The following is an 11,373-nucleotide window of genomic DNA, read 5'->3' as shown; positions in this document are numbered from 1 at the left end:
GTTCTTGGTTTCACTGTGCGTTATCTTCCCCTAACATCACTTTCCACAAAACCTCAATGTGAAACTAGATGAGAACTCTCATTTTCACCCAACTGTCCAGGAAATAGGAAATTGACTTGTTAGCGTTAACAACGCAGTGGCACGTCCCTCCCCTTTTACTATCAAATAATTAAATCAACCACCATTTATAGGCCTCTTCACTGCAGCTTCTCCTCCTACTTTACAAACACTGATTAGCTTTCCACTCACTCCTCCTTGCTGAGTCAGAGCATGATGGAGATTACTCATTCTCTCAACAACCAGAACTATGGAGGCAGATGTAGACAACAGCACAACAGGAAGTGACTAAGACTTTTTATCATATTCATCTGCAAGTAGAAATTCACAAAGCAAAAGCAATTGGCCATAGAGTCTGGTTTATACAATTACAGGATCTCCCAATTAAAAAGGACCTTGGGGGCCATCTAGTCCAACCATACTTAGGCAAGTTTCCCTGCCTCCTTTTTTCAAACATCCCCAAGAAATCAGTGAGGGTAAACCCCTGTATTTGGACAGACTATTCTACTTTGTGATGGAATAATAATGAATAACTCTCATCATTAGAAACTTTTCCCCTCTTATTAGGCCCAAGTCTTTTTCTCTGTAATTTCTACCCATTGTTTCTAGTTCAGCCTCTGGAGCCAAGCTCAAGGCTAATCCCTCTTCCACAGGATGAACCCTCAAAGGCTAACACATCATTCCTCCCTGAGTCTTCTTTTCATACAGCGCTCTTAGTCCTCCTGGCAGCCCTCCTCCAGATTAGCTCTAGATTTTTAGTCTTCTTTCCAGATTATGAAGCCCAACATCTTAGCCAGTTAGGCTAAGATAAAGTCTTTACTTAGTGGGCTGTTACGAGGAGTTGGTCTGGATGGCCTTAAGTTCCCTTTCAGCTCTAAATCTATGACCCTGTGGTCTGTTCTTCCTATTTTATCCTGATGTGTTCCTTACATGAGAATAACTACAACAACCAAAAGTGAGGGAGGGAGGAAAGAATGGAGGGAGAGAGGGAAGGATAGAGGAAGAAAGGGAAGAAGGGAGAGAGAGGGAAAAAGGGAGGGAGGGAGAGAAAAAGAAAAGGAAGGAGGGAAATAAGAAAAAAAGAAGGGAGGGAAGTCGAGAGAGAGGAAGGGAGAAAAAAGGAGAAAGAGAAGGAGGGAGGAAGGAAGGAAGGAAGGAAGGAAGGAAGGAAGGAAGGAAGGAAGGAAGGAAGGGAGGGAGGGAGGGAGGGAAGGAGGAAGGAAGGAAGGAGGGAAGGAAGGAAGGAAGGAGGGAAGGAAGGAAGGGAGGGAGGAAGGAAGGGAGGGAGGGAGGAAGGAAGGAAGGAAGGAAGGAAGGAAGGAAGGAAGGAAGGGAGGGAGGAAGGAAGGGAGGGAGGGAGGGAGGAAGGAAGGGAGGGAGGGAGGAAGGAAGGAAGGGAAAGAAGAGAAAAGAAAAGAAACTAAATGTTATATGACTGTAATCATCAAGCCCGGCCCTGAAGAAGAAATGAGAAAATTCACATCCTTTGCAAATTAATGCTTTGCAGAGATGGTGGACAATGGGTGTGAAGCATTTTATATCCCACCATGTTCAGCCGACAGTTTGTTGGTTTTACTAGTTTTGTTCCTTTTTTAATCTTTGTAACTAGTCATGGCTTTCTGGAAAGAGGGCTGGGAGAGGGATAATATTTGGAAATGTGTTGTGAAAACAAAAATTATCAATGAAAACTTTCAAAAGAATTTTCTGGCTCAAATTCAAATGTTATCAATAAAGATTTTAGGATGACATTTTTATCTTTTTATGTATGGATTTTAGTAATCCGTACCTTGTTTCTTCTGTATCAACAAAGAAATAAATCATCTTTTGTTAAAGATTAGCAAAGCACAGAACCTCAGGATGTTGGAGGTGGAAGACACCTTAGAGATCACCTAATCTAACCCCTCTCGTTTTACAGACGAAGAAACTGAGACCCAGAAAGATAATGTGGCCAAAGTCATACAAGGAAGAAGAGGTAGAGCCTAGGCTAGAACCCAGGTTTCCTCACTCTAAGTCCTAAGTTCTTACCTTACTCATTTAATCATTAAACAAATATTTATTAAGCACCTACAATATGTAAAACACTATATCAGATGAAGGGATAAATAAAGACAAATAAGAGTAGGGAGATGATTGTTCTCAAATGGTTTACCCTGAGACCGACAAAATTAGAAAGCAGAAAAAGCCCCGTGCCTAAACCCTAACATCCTATACCTAATAGAATCCCATGAGATGTATCTCCCTTATATTGTGTATTAGATGTGTCCCAAGAAAAGAATGTAATTAAAACATGTAAATTAAATCGTTTCTCCATTATGCTTTTCAAAAACATTTATTAATCACTTACTGTGTGCAATACAATGTGTCAGGTGCTAAGGGGAGATCCTGAGGTTGGATAAAACAGTCACTGCCCTCACTGAGCTTGGAGGTTTACTAGAAAATTATTACCCTCGTTTTACGGAAAAGAGACTGAGGGTCAAAGAGATGAAAGCATTAATCACATAGAATCCTGACAATAAAGAGCTTATCAATTATTATTATTGTGTCTCCATTTTCTCTGCAAAGGAGAATGAGCTTACCCAAGCTAAGTAAGGAGATGGGAAGGGAGCACCCAGCTGCCCTCGATGAAGTCAAGTGATTTCATCCTGATGGACTCTATCCTTGGTCCTGAAAGCACTGGAAGACATCCTTGCTGAGTCATTATCAGGGATATGAAGATCATTGAAAATGAGAGTGGTACCACAAAGCTGGAGAAGTACAAATGTCCCAATTTCCAAAAGGAAGGGAGCTGAGTCAAAGAACTCCAGGCCATGGTGCCTGACTTTGATTTCTGGGAAAATTCTAAAACCAAGCATTAAAAAGATGGTTGGGCAACATCTGGAAAGCAAAGTGAAGGTTACAAAGAGTCAACTTGACTTCATCAAGAATAGGCCATGCCAGACTCTTGTTTCCTTTTCCTGATGAGACTACTAGACTAGTGGATAAGGGTAATACTAGAATTTTAGCAAAGCTTTTGGTAAAGTGCCTTACTCTTGAGGAGATGATGGAGACAATAGAGGATTAGATAATAATTCAGTCAGTTGGATTCAGAACTAGTTGGATAGCTAGACTATAAGAGTAGTGGTCAGTGGTTCAGTGTAGCACCTCAGGAATCTGTGCTTGACCCTGTGATGTTTAACATATTCATCAATGACATATAAAGACATACATAAGATTCTCATCAAATTTAAAGATTACACAAATAGGGTAGAAGAGCTTACACACTGGATAACAGAGTCAGGATCCAAAATGATCTTGATAGAGGAGAGCATTGGGCTGAATCTAATAAGATGAAATCCAGCAGGAATAAATATTAATCTTTTCACTCTGATATTAAAAAAAAAATTACCTGCACAAATATAAGCTGGAGGAGGTATGTACTGAAAAAGATCTGAGGGTTTTAGTGGACTGCAAGCTCAATATATATCAACAATGGGATGTGGCAGCCCCCCTCTCAAAAAACCCAGAATTAATGAGAGCCAAAAATTAATGGGATGCACTAAGAGGGGCAACACTTCTGTGAATAGTTAGGGGGTAGTCCCATGGTCCTCTGCTGTTATCATGCCTCATATGGAATATTGTGTTCACTTCTAGGGACCAAGGTTAAAGAGACATTGATTGTCTGGAGAGTATCCAGAGAAGGCAACCAGAATGACAAAGGGCCTGGAGTTCTTGTCATATAAGGATTGGGTAAAGGAACTGGACATATTTAGCTCTCAGAAGACTCAGGGGAACATGCTGGCTGTCTTCACATATCTGAATCATTGCCATGAGAAGAGGAAATAGCCTTGTTCTCCATACCCCCAGAAGGTAAAACTCAGAGTAATGGAGAGGCAAATTTAGGCTTGACATCATGAAACACTTCCTAACTTTCAGAACTCTCCAAAGGCGGAAAGAGAAGGTGGTGGGTTCCCCCCCCAGTGGAGGCCTTCAAGAAAAGGCTAGGTGACTAATTGTTACATATGTTGTTGAGGGGATGCTAGTTCTGGAACAGGTTGGATTAGATCGTCTCTGAGGCTGCTTGTAAATCTGAGATACTGTGAATCTGTAATTTATCTTTTTTCTATGTTTGGATCTCCTTACATTAGATTTTCTTAGAGCTGAGCCTTGACAACATCACCCACATATTTTTATCCCTCTGTCATGCCTATTCTAAAATGTGACTCTGAAGAGTGAAAAAAATGCCAAATTGTTTTTAAAGAAAAATTCAGATGACTTAGTGAAAAGTGCAGCATCAAAGTGATTAGCAATCCTTCAAAAATAGCCAGAACTCAATATAACTGTAGCTATTGGCCATGGCTACCTAAATGTCATTATGATTTCTTAAATATAACAGACAAATTTAGATCTAAAATTGATTTGATACTGAAGTCATAACCATGGGAAACCAAAGAGTAAAATTATTCACTTTATATAGTTATGTAACTCATTTCTATCACAGCCATAAGTAGGAATTCTTTCACCTGGAGTGAAAACTGTTAAGGCGCACAGGTGTGGTAGCTGAGAACACTTTTTTTGTATGGTACAGTCCTACCAAGAGTGAGTTTAGCCAGGACCTTGGCCTTTGATCCAAGGTTGTGGAAGGAAGACAGCCCTCTTTCCCTTCCCCCTCCCTTGGGATTCCAGGATGATAGGGCCATGAGGGCATTGATCCATGCTTTACAGAATGACCCAAGGTACAGGGAAGTGATCAAGTAGGGGAGAAAATAAACCTTACTGAGTGTTGGCAACCTTGAGGAAAGCCTTGTTTGTTCCACATTAGTTACTACTCAATTTGTGAGAAGTGATAGATATACAAAAGGTAAGTTTGTGACATATCTACTTCTATATCTATATCATTTATAGATATATATGTCAATGTTGATGTCTATATCCTCTATCTGTTTCCATATCTGTGGGATATCTGTGTCCCTGTTTATGTCTATGTCCTTTTCCATGTCTATATCTATAACTGTGTTAGTATCAATTCTTGTCCGTGCCCGTGTCAATGTTCATGCCTATGACTATCGCCATATCCATATCTTGGTAAGTCAAATTGAATCAGAATCACAGGATATAGGAAGTGAAAATGACCTTAGTTGGAGGTTAACCAGTCCATCCCTCACCACATAAGAATTCCCTTCTGTAGTAACTTGAGGTAACATAGCATAGTAGAAAGAGCACTGGTTCTGGAATCAGAGGACTTGGGTTTGAATCCCAATTCTACTGTTTGTATGACTATGGGCAAGTCACTGGTTCTTTCTGGGCCTTGTATCCTCTTTTATAAAAATGAAGTTGAATTCATTTCACCTGACAGGAAAAAAAGGAGGGAAAGGAGAGAAGGAAGTAGTGTGTGGGCAGAATAAGAGGGAGGATAGATTAAGGGAGGGATTTATCCTAAGCAAAACAAACTCTAACCCAGGAGAACAGATCATGAAGATGTGTTTAAAGAGACAGAAAGAAAGGATAAGAACATGTGCTTGAGCTCTGGGGAGGAAAAGAAAAGAGAGGGGAAAAAAGCAAAATTAGATGGCATCAAACTTTGAGTACTGGTGCTAAGCAGATTCTTTTTCTCTTACCACCCTCTCATTCTTTGTAAAAAGGGGGGTGGGAATCTGATCAATGCAATGACCAAACACACTCCCGATGAAGTGTGCTACCAACCTCCTAACAGAGAAGTGAACGAATGAGATCAGTCACAAGGTCACTCTGATCCATTCCTGCCAACTAATACCAAATGTTCTAGCCCTGGCCTGATTCAGGCCAGTCTGATGGTTCAGATTTGGCATTAGATTGAAATAATACCTTCATAAAATAAACAAAAGGACATTTCTTTAACGATAGCATGGAAAGGCTATTCAGCAAAAATACATCATGGATTCAGTTGGGTGCAGCTTCACAGCCTCTATATTTGCCCTGGTGGAACCAGTCAGAAGTCATAGTCTGAGAGAAGCAGTCTCCAGGTAGGATAATAGAGCACCAGGGCTACAGTCTGTCTCAGGCAGCAAGGCAAGAATGTGATAGGTAGAGAGTAAGAAACGAAGGGGCGAGCAGATATGGAGGGAATTTGAGAAAAAGAGAGAGAGAATGAAGGGGAATTGTTAACAACTTCCTCCTCTGTTGTTAGCAATAGAGGAGGCTTCTAGAAGAAATAGTGGAAGTGAAAAGATCACAGGTATCACAGAGGACATGGGACAGAGTTGCCTAAAGGGGGCAGAGAGTAGCAGCCACCAGCAAGTGATACCTTCACCACTTATGTCCATTGTAGTTTGGGTCCCCAGGACAGTCAGCTCATTGGAGGCAGTCTGCCTAGTGGGAAGGTCTAAGGAGAGCCTTGGAGAGGTAGTCCATGAGACAGGAGAGGGATCAAGCTGGTTGAGGTATATTCATTCTGCTAGAGGGAGGAAATAGATTTCCCCTGATGCCAGTGTCTCGGCCAAGCCTCAACTGCCCCATGCTAGTTTGGGCTCTGTCTTCATCTACCAAAAAGTTCCAAACAAAGCCAATGCAACCAAGATTAGAAGAGAAGCAGAAAGCTGGGAAACCATTTTTACAGCAAGTGTCTCTGATAAAGGCCTTATTTCTAAAATATATAGAGAACTGAGTCAAATTTATTCCTCAGTCACTAAATGGTCAAAGGATATGAACAGGCAGTTTTCAGATGAAGAAAACTATCTATAGTCTTATGAAAAAATTTCTAAATCACTATTGATCAGAAAAATGCAAATTAAAACAATCTGAAGTACCACAAAATACTTATCAGACTGGCTAACCTGACAAAACAGGGAAATGATAAATGTTGGAGAAGATGTGGGAAAATTGGAACACTAATGCATTGTTGGTGGAGTTGTGAACTGATCCAACCATTCTGTAGAGCAATTTGGAACTATGCCCAAAAGGCTGTAAAACTGTGCATGCCCTTTGACCCAGTAATACCACTTCTAGGTCTGTATCCCAAAGGAATCATAAAATTGGAAAAAGGACCCATATGTACAAAAATATTTGTAGCAGCTCTTTTTGTGGTGGTCAAGAATTGGAAATTGAGGGGATGCCCATCAACTGGGGAATAGTTGAACAAGTTGTGGTATATGCATGTAATGGAACACTTTTGTCCCATAAGAAATGATAAGCGGGTGAATTTCAGGAAAACCTGGAAAGACTTACATGAACTGATGCCGAGTGAAGCGAGCAGAACCAGGAGAACATTGTACATAGTAACAGCAACATTGTGTGATGACCAACTTTAATAGACTTAGCTCTTCTCAGCAATGCAATGGTCTAAGATAATTCCAAAAGACTCATGATGGAAAATGCTATCCACATCCAGAGAAAGAACTATGGAGTCTGAATGCAGATTGAAGCATATTATTTTCTCTCTTTTTTTGTTTTTATTTTTTCTCTCTCCTGGTTTTTCCCTTTTGTTCTGATTCTTCTTTCACATGACTAATGTGGAAGTATGTTTAATATGATCATACATATGCATAGCCTATATCAGATTGCATGTCACATTGGGGAGGGGAGAGAAGAAGGAGGGGGAAAATTCAGAACTCAAAATCTTATAAAACTGAATGTTGAAAACTAAAAATAAATAAATTAAAAAACAATTAAAAGCATTAAGTGTCTACCAACTGCCAGGCTTTTTGCTAGCAAACTTTAGGGGAAAGAATTACTCAGTACATAGAGATGTGGGTAGAAGTTTCCTCAGAGTGAAACCATATCCTCCTAGAAATTGTTTCAACAAAATGCATTTAGCTAAATTAATAGGATTTAAAATGTCCATATGATACTGTTTAGCTTACTGAGTAAAATAAGCTGGTGTCAAGGAAGCTGTATCTCATGATGGAATGGAAAGATCACTAAATCAGAAAGAATTAAATGGTGCATAAATCACACCTTTGACAAGCATTAGCCCTGAGCAATTTGCTTCATTTTTCAATAGTATTATCTGAAAAATAGGGATAAGCCAACTAAACTCACAGGGTAATTAAAGTATACAGACAATGAGAACATGCCTATAAAATGCTTTGCAAACCTTCAAATACCACACAAATTCAGTTATTGTTAAGCACAAAAGCAGGAGGTGAGCCTGCTGACTGTACCCACTGGTATTGTATTAATTGGGTTTGAGAAATCAGGGCTGCCTTCCTTCTTATGACTGGCTATCTGGGAATGAGGTGCCTCCATTTCTCTCTCTCTCTCTCTGTCTGTGTGTCTCCCCCTCCCTTCTCTTTGTTTCTGTCTGTCTCTCCTTATTTATTCCTCCTGTTCCTTTCTCCCTCCCCGCCCCTTGATTGTAGCAAAGGGGTGAGGTGGAGTATTTCTCACTCCTCCTCCATCCTCCCATCTAAGAACAGTAATGTTGACTTGCAGCAGAAGCATATGGTACCAATACAAATGCAGCCTATTAAGAGTTCAATGAAATTGCAACTGAACCCCAAATTCTCTAATTAGCATGACCCCAGCAACTAGCCAAAGAAGGTACTGGGCAATACCAACTTGGGAAGGAGATTCATTAGTAATCCCATATATGACAAAAGAGTTCAGGTATAAGACCTTCTAGAGCAGGGGTTTTCAACCTGGAATCCATAGTCCCTCAAACAAGTGAGAGAATCTACAGACCTGGATGGGGAAAAATATTTTTTTTTACTTTATGAATTTAAAAATATGATTCTGAGAAGGTGTTCATAGACTTCTCTGGACTAATCAAGGGGTTCATAATACAAAAAAAAAGATTAACAGTCCTTATTTTGGGGAGATGAGATTTCCTGATGCATATCACATCATGGCAAAAAAAAAATTAAAGAGATCATTCACACATTTCTTGCGCAACATCTTCCTTCAAAAGCTAAGTGGATGAATGACAGAGATAATACCATTTCAAATTAAAGGAGAAGGTAGATCCAATGTACATTTACATTGCAGGGGCAGGAGTTGAAGCCACAGGAGGGTACAAGTCTTGGGGAGAACATGTAAGATTCTAGGGGAAAGAGGCACTCACTAGAATGAGAAAGGGTTGCCCAGACAGGAATCCCAAGGTCAGTTCCATTCCTGAAGAAGCTAATAGGCTGAATTCTTTATGTTTCCATTTGTTCATGGGCTCCAGAGAGATGATATGATGATGATGATGATGATGATGATGATAATTTATATAGATTTTTATGATTTGCAAAGTGCTTTATAAATGTTGTCTCATTTGAGCCTTACAACAACCCTGAGAAGTAGGAGTTATTATTGCCCCCATTTTACAGATGAGGAAACTGAGACACAGTGGTTAAGTGACTTACCTATGGTAATACCATTAGTAAGTGTCTGAGGCCACATTTGAACTCAGATCTTCCTGACTCAAAATCTAGTGCTCTCTTTGCTGCTACCATAAAGTGTCCTTAGGATCTCGTGCAGTTTTTCTGTGGATAAAATAAGAATCTGTCCCATACCTAATATCCATATTGTATACTGAGTGCTTGTACAGAAATTCAAGACCCTCTTACCAGTATTTATGGAAAGCTTGACATGAATTGTTACTAGGCTTTATTTGGAAAAATTTCCTCAATTTACTTCTGGTGGGGGCAATAAAGTAGAGAGAAATTAACTCTTTGGAGGCCAACCCTAAGAATTGATCCCAGAGCCTTTGAGGGTCCTTGGGCCATGCAATACATAAGCAAATCATCTTTTTATCCATACGCTTCTTTACACACAGTGTGAAACCTACAGGCTAGTTAACAAACAGACTTTTCTCTAAAGTCAATGTCAGAAGGACAGATCTCAAGTAGAAATATTTCTTGTAGGCAGGTCAGGCAGCAACATGATGGGAGCAAATATTTCTCCTTTGTTGCCCAGGTTTTGACATCACACTAGAATAGAGATATGGCAATGTTTATAGAGCAAAGTGTTCCAGATTCAGATGGCAATGAAACCACATTCAGATAGAATTGTTTGCATTGTTTTCATATTCTGGAATTTTTCATTGGCCTGTTCTTCCAGCATTGTGAGTAACCACTTGATTCTTCTCACATGTTGGGTGCATGTGACAAGAGACAAGGGGCCATTCTGTGGGGGAAAGCCTTCGTGGTGGATGCAAACACAATACCAGAATCACTGCCCAGCAGATAAGTGGTCAAAGAATATGAACAGAAGAGACATTGTGTTACAGTGGGGAAAAAATTAAAAGCCATGCTTAAGACCTGCCCCTAACACATACTGTTTGTGTAACTATGGGCAAGTCACCAAACCTCTTATTCCCCTCTCCACCATCACCCCACTGTGTCCCCTCACATCCCCCACCAATTCTACAATACTGTAAGTTGTAGAACTGTTTTGCTTCAGTAGAAGGATTTTCCTCACCAGAAGTTCCCTATACTAATGAGATGAAAAAAGAAAGAAAGAAGGAAGACATAAAAAGAAAGAAAGAAAGAAAGAAAGAAAGAAAGAAAGAAAGAAAGAAAGAAAGAAAGAAAGAAAGAAGAAAGGAAGGAAAGGAAGGAAGGAAGGAAGGAAGGAAGGAAGGAAGGAAGGAAGGAAGAAAGAAAGAAAGAAAGAAAGAAAGAAAGAAAGAAAGAAAGAAAGAAAGAAAGAAAGAAAGAAAGAAAGAAAGAAAGAAAGAGAAGGAAGGAAGGAAGGAAGGAAGGAAGGAAGGAAGGAAGGAAGGAAGGAAGGAAGGAGGGAGGAAGGAAGGGAGGGAGGGAGGGAAGGAAGGAAGAAAGGAAGAAGGGAGGGAGGAAGGAAGCTTGTGAAGAATTGACTGAAATTTGGAAAGAGATGTGTAAATCAGAAAAAAAGAAGAACCAAAAGAGTAATATATACAATGACTACAATAACACAAACAAAACTAATAGGCTCAGAATTAAATTAATTCAATGATCAATCTTGGTTTCAAAAGACGGACTAAGAAATATGTTTCCTACCTAGGAGCAGGTAGGCTGTGGACCATGGATGCAGAATGCTGCATATACTTTATGAGGCATCCATTTATTTGTTCTACTTTGTCTTTGTTACATGCAGGGCTTCACTATAGGGATAGGGATATTTGGAAATGACAGTGATTTTTTTTTCTGTCAAAATTTCAATAAGACCTTTAATATTGGGTCTGATGGTTCATACCTGTGATCCCTGTTGTTGGAAGAGGCTGAGGTTGGTGGATTTCTTGAGATTGGAAGTTCTGAACTGCAGGAGGCTAAAGCTAATTAAGTGGTTCTACCAATGTGGTTCATCCCATGGAGCACAAGGACACCAGTCTGCCTGAGAAGGGACAAACCAAGCCATGTCAGAAAAATTGGTCAATATTGGAAATGACCCACCACACTT

The sequence above is a fragment of the Phascolarctos cinereus genome, unplaced genomic scaffold (assembly GCF_003287225.1).
Source record: "Phascolarctos cinereus isolate Bilbo 61053 unplaced genomic scaffold, phaCin_HiC Scaffold_3;HRSCAF=262, whole genome shotgun sequence".
NCBI lineage: Eukaryota > Metazoa > Chordata > Mammalia > Diprotodontia > Phascolarctidae > Phascolarctos > Phascolarctos cinereus.
The sequence above is the reverse complement of the archived record's forward strand: the minus strand, read 5'-3'. Positions refer to the sequence as shown.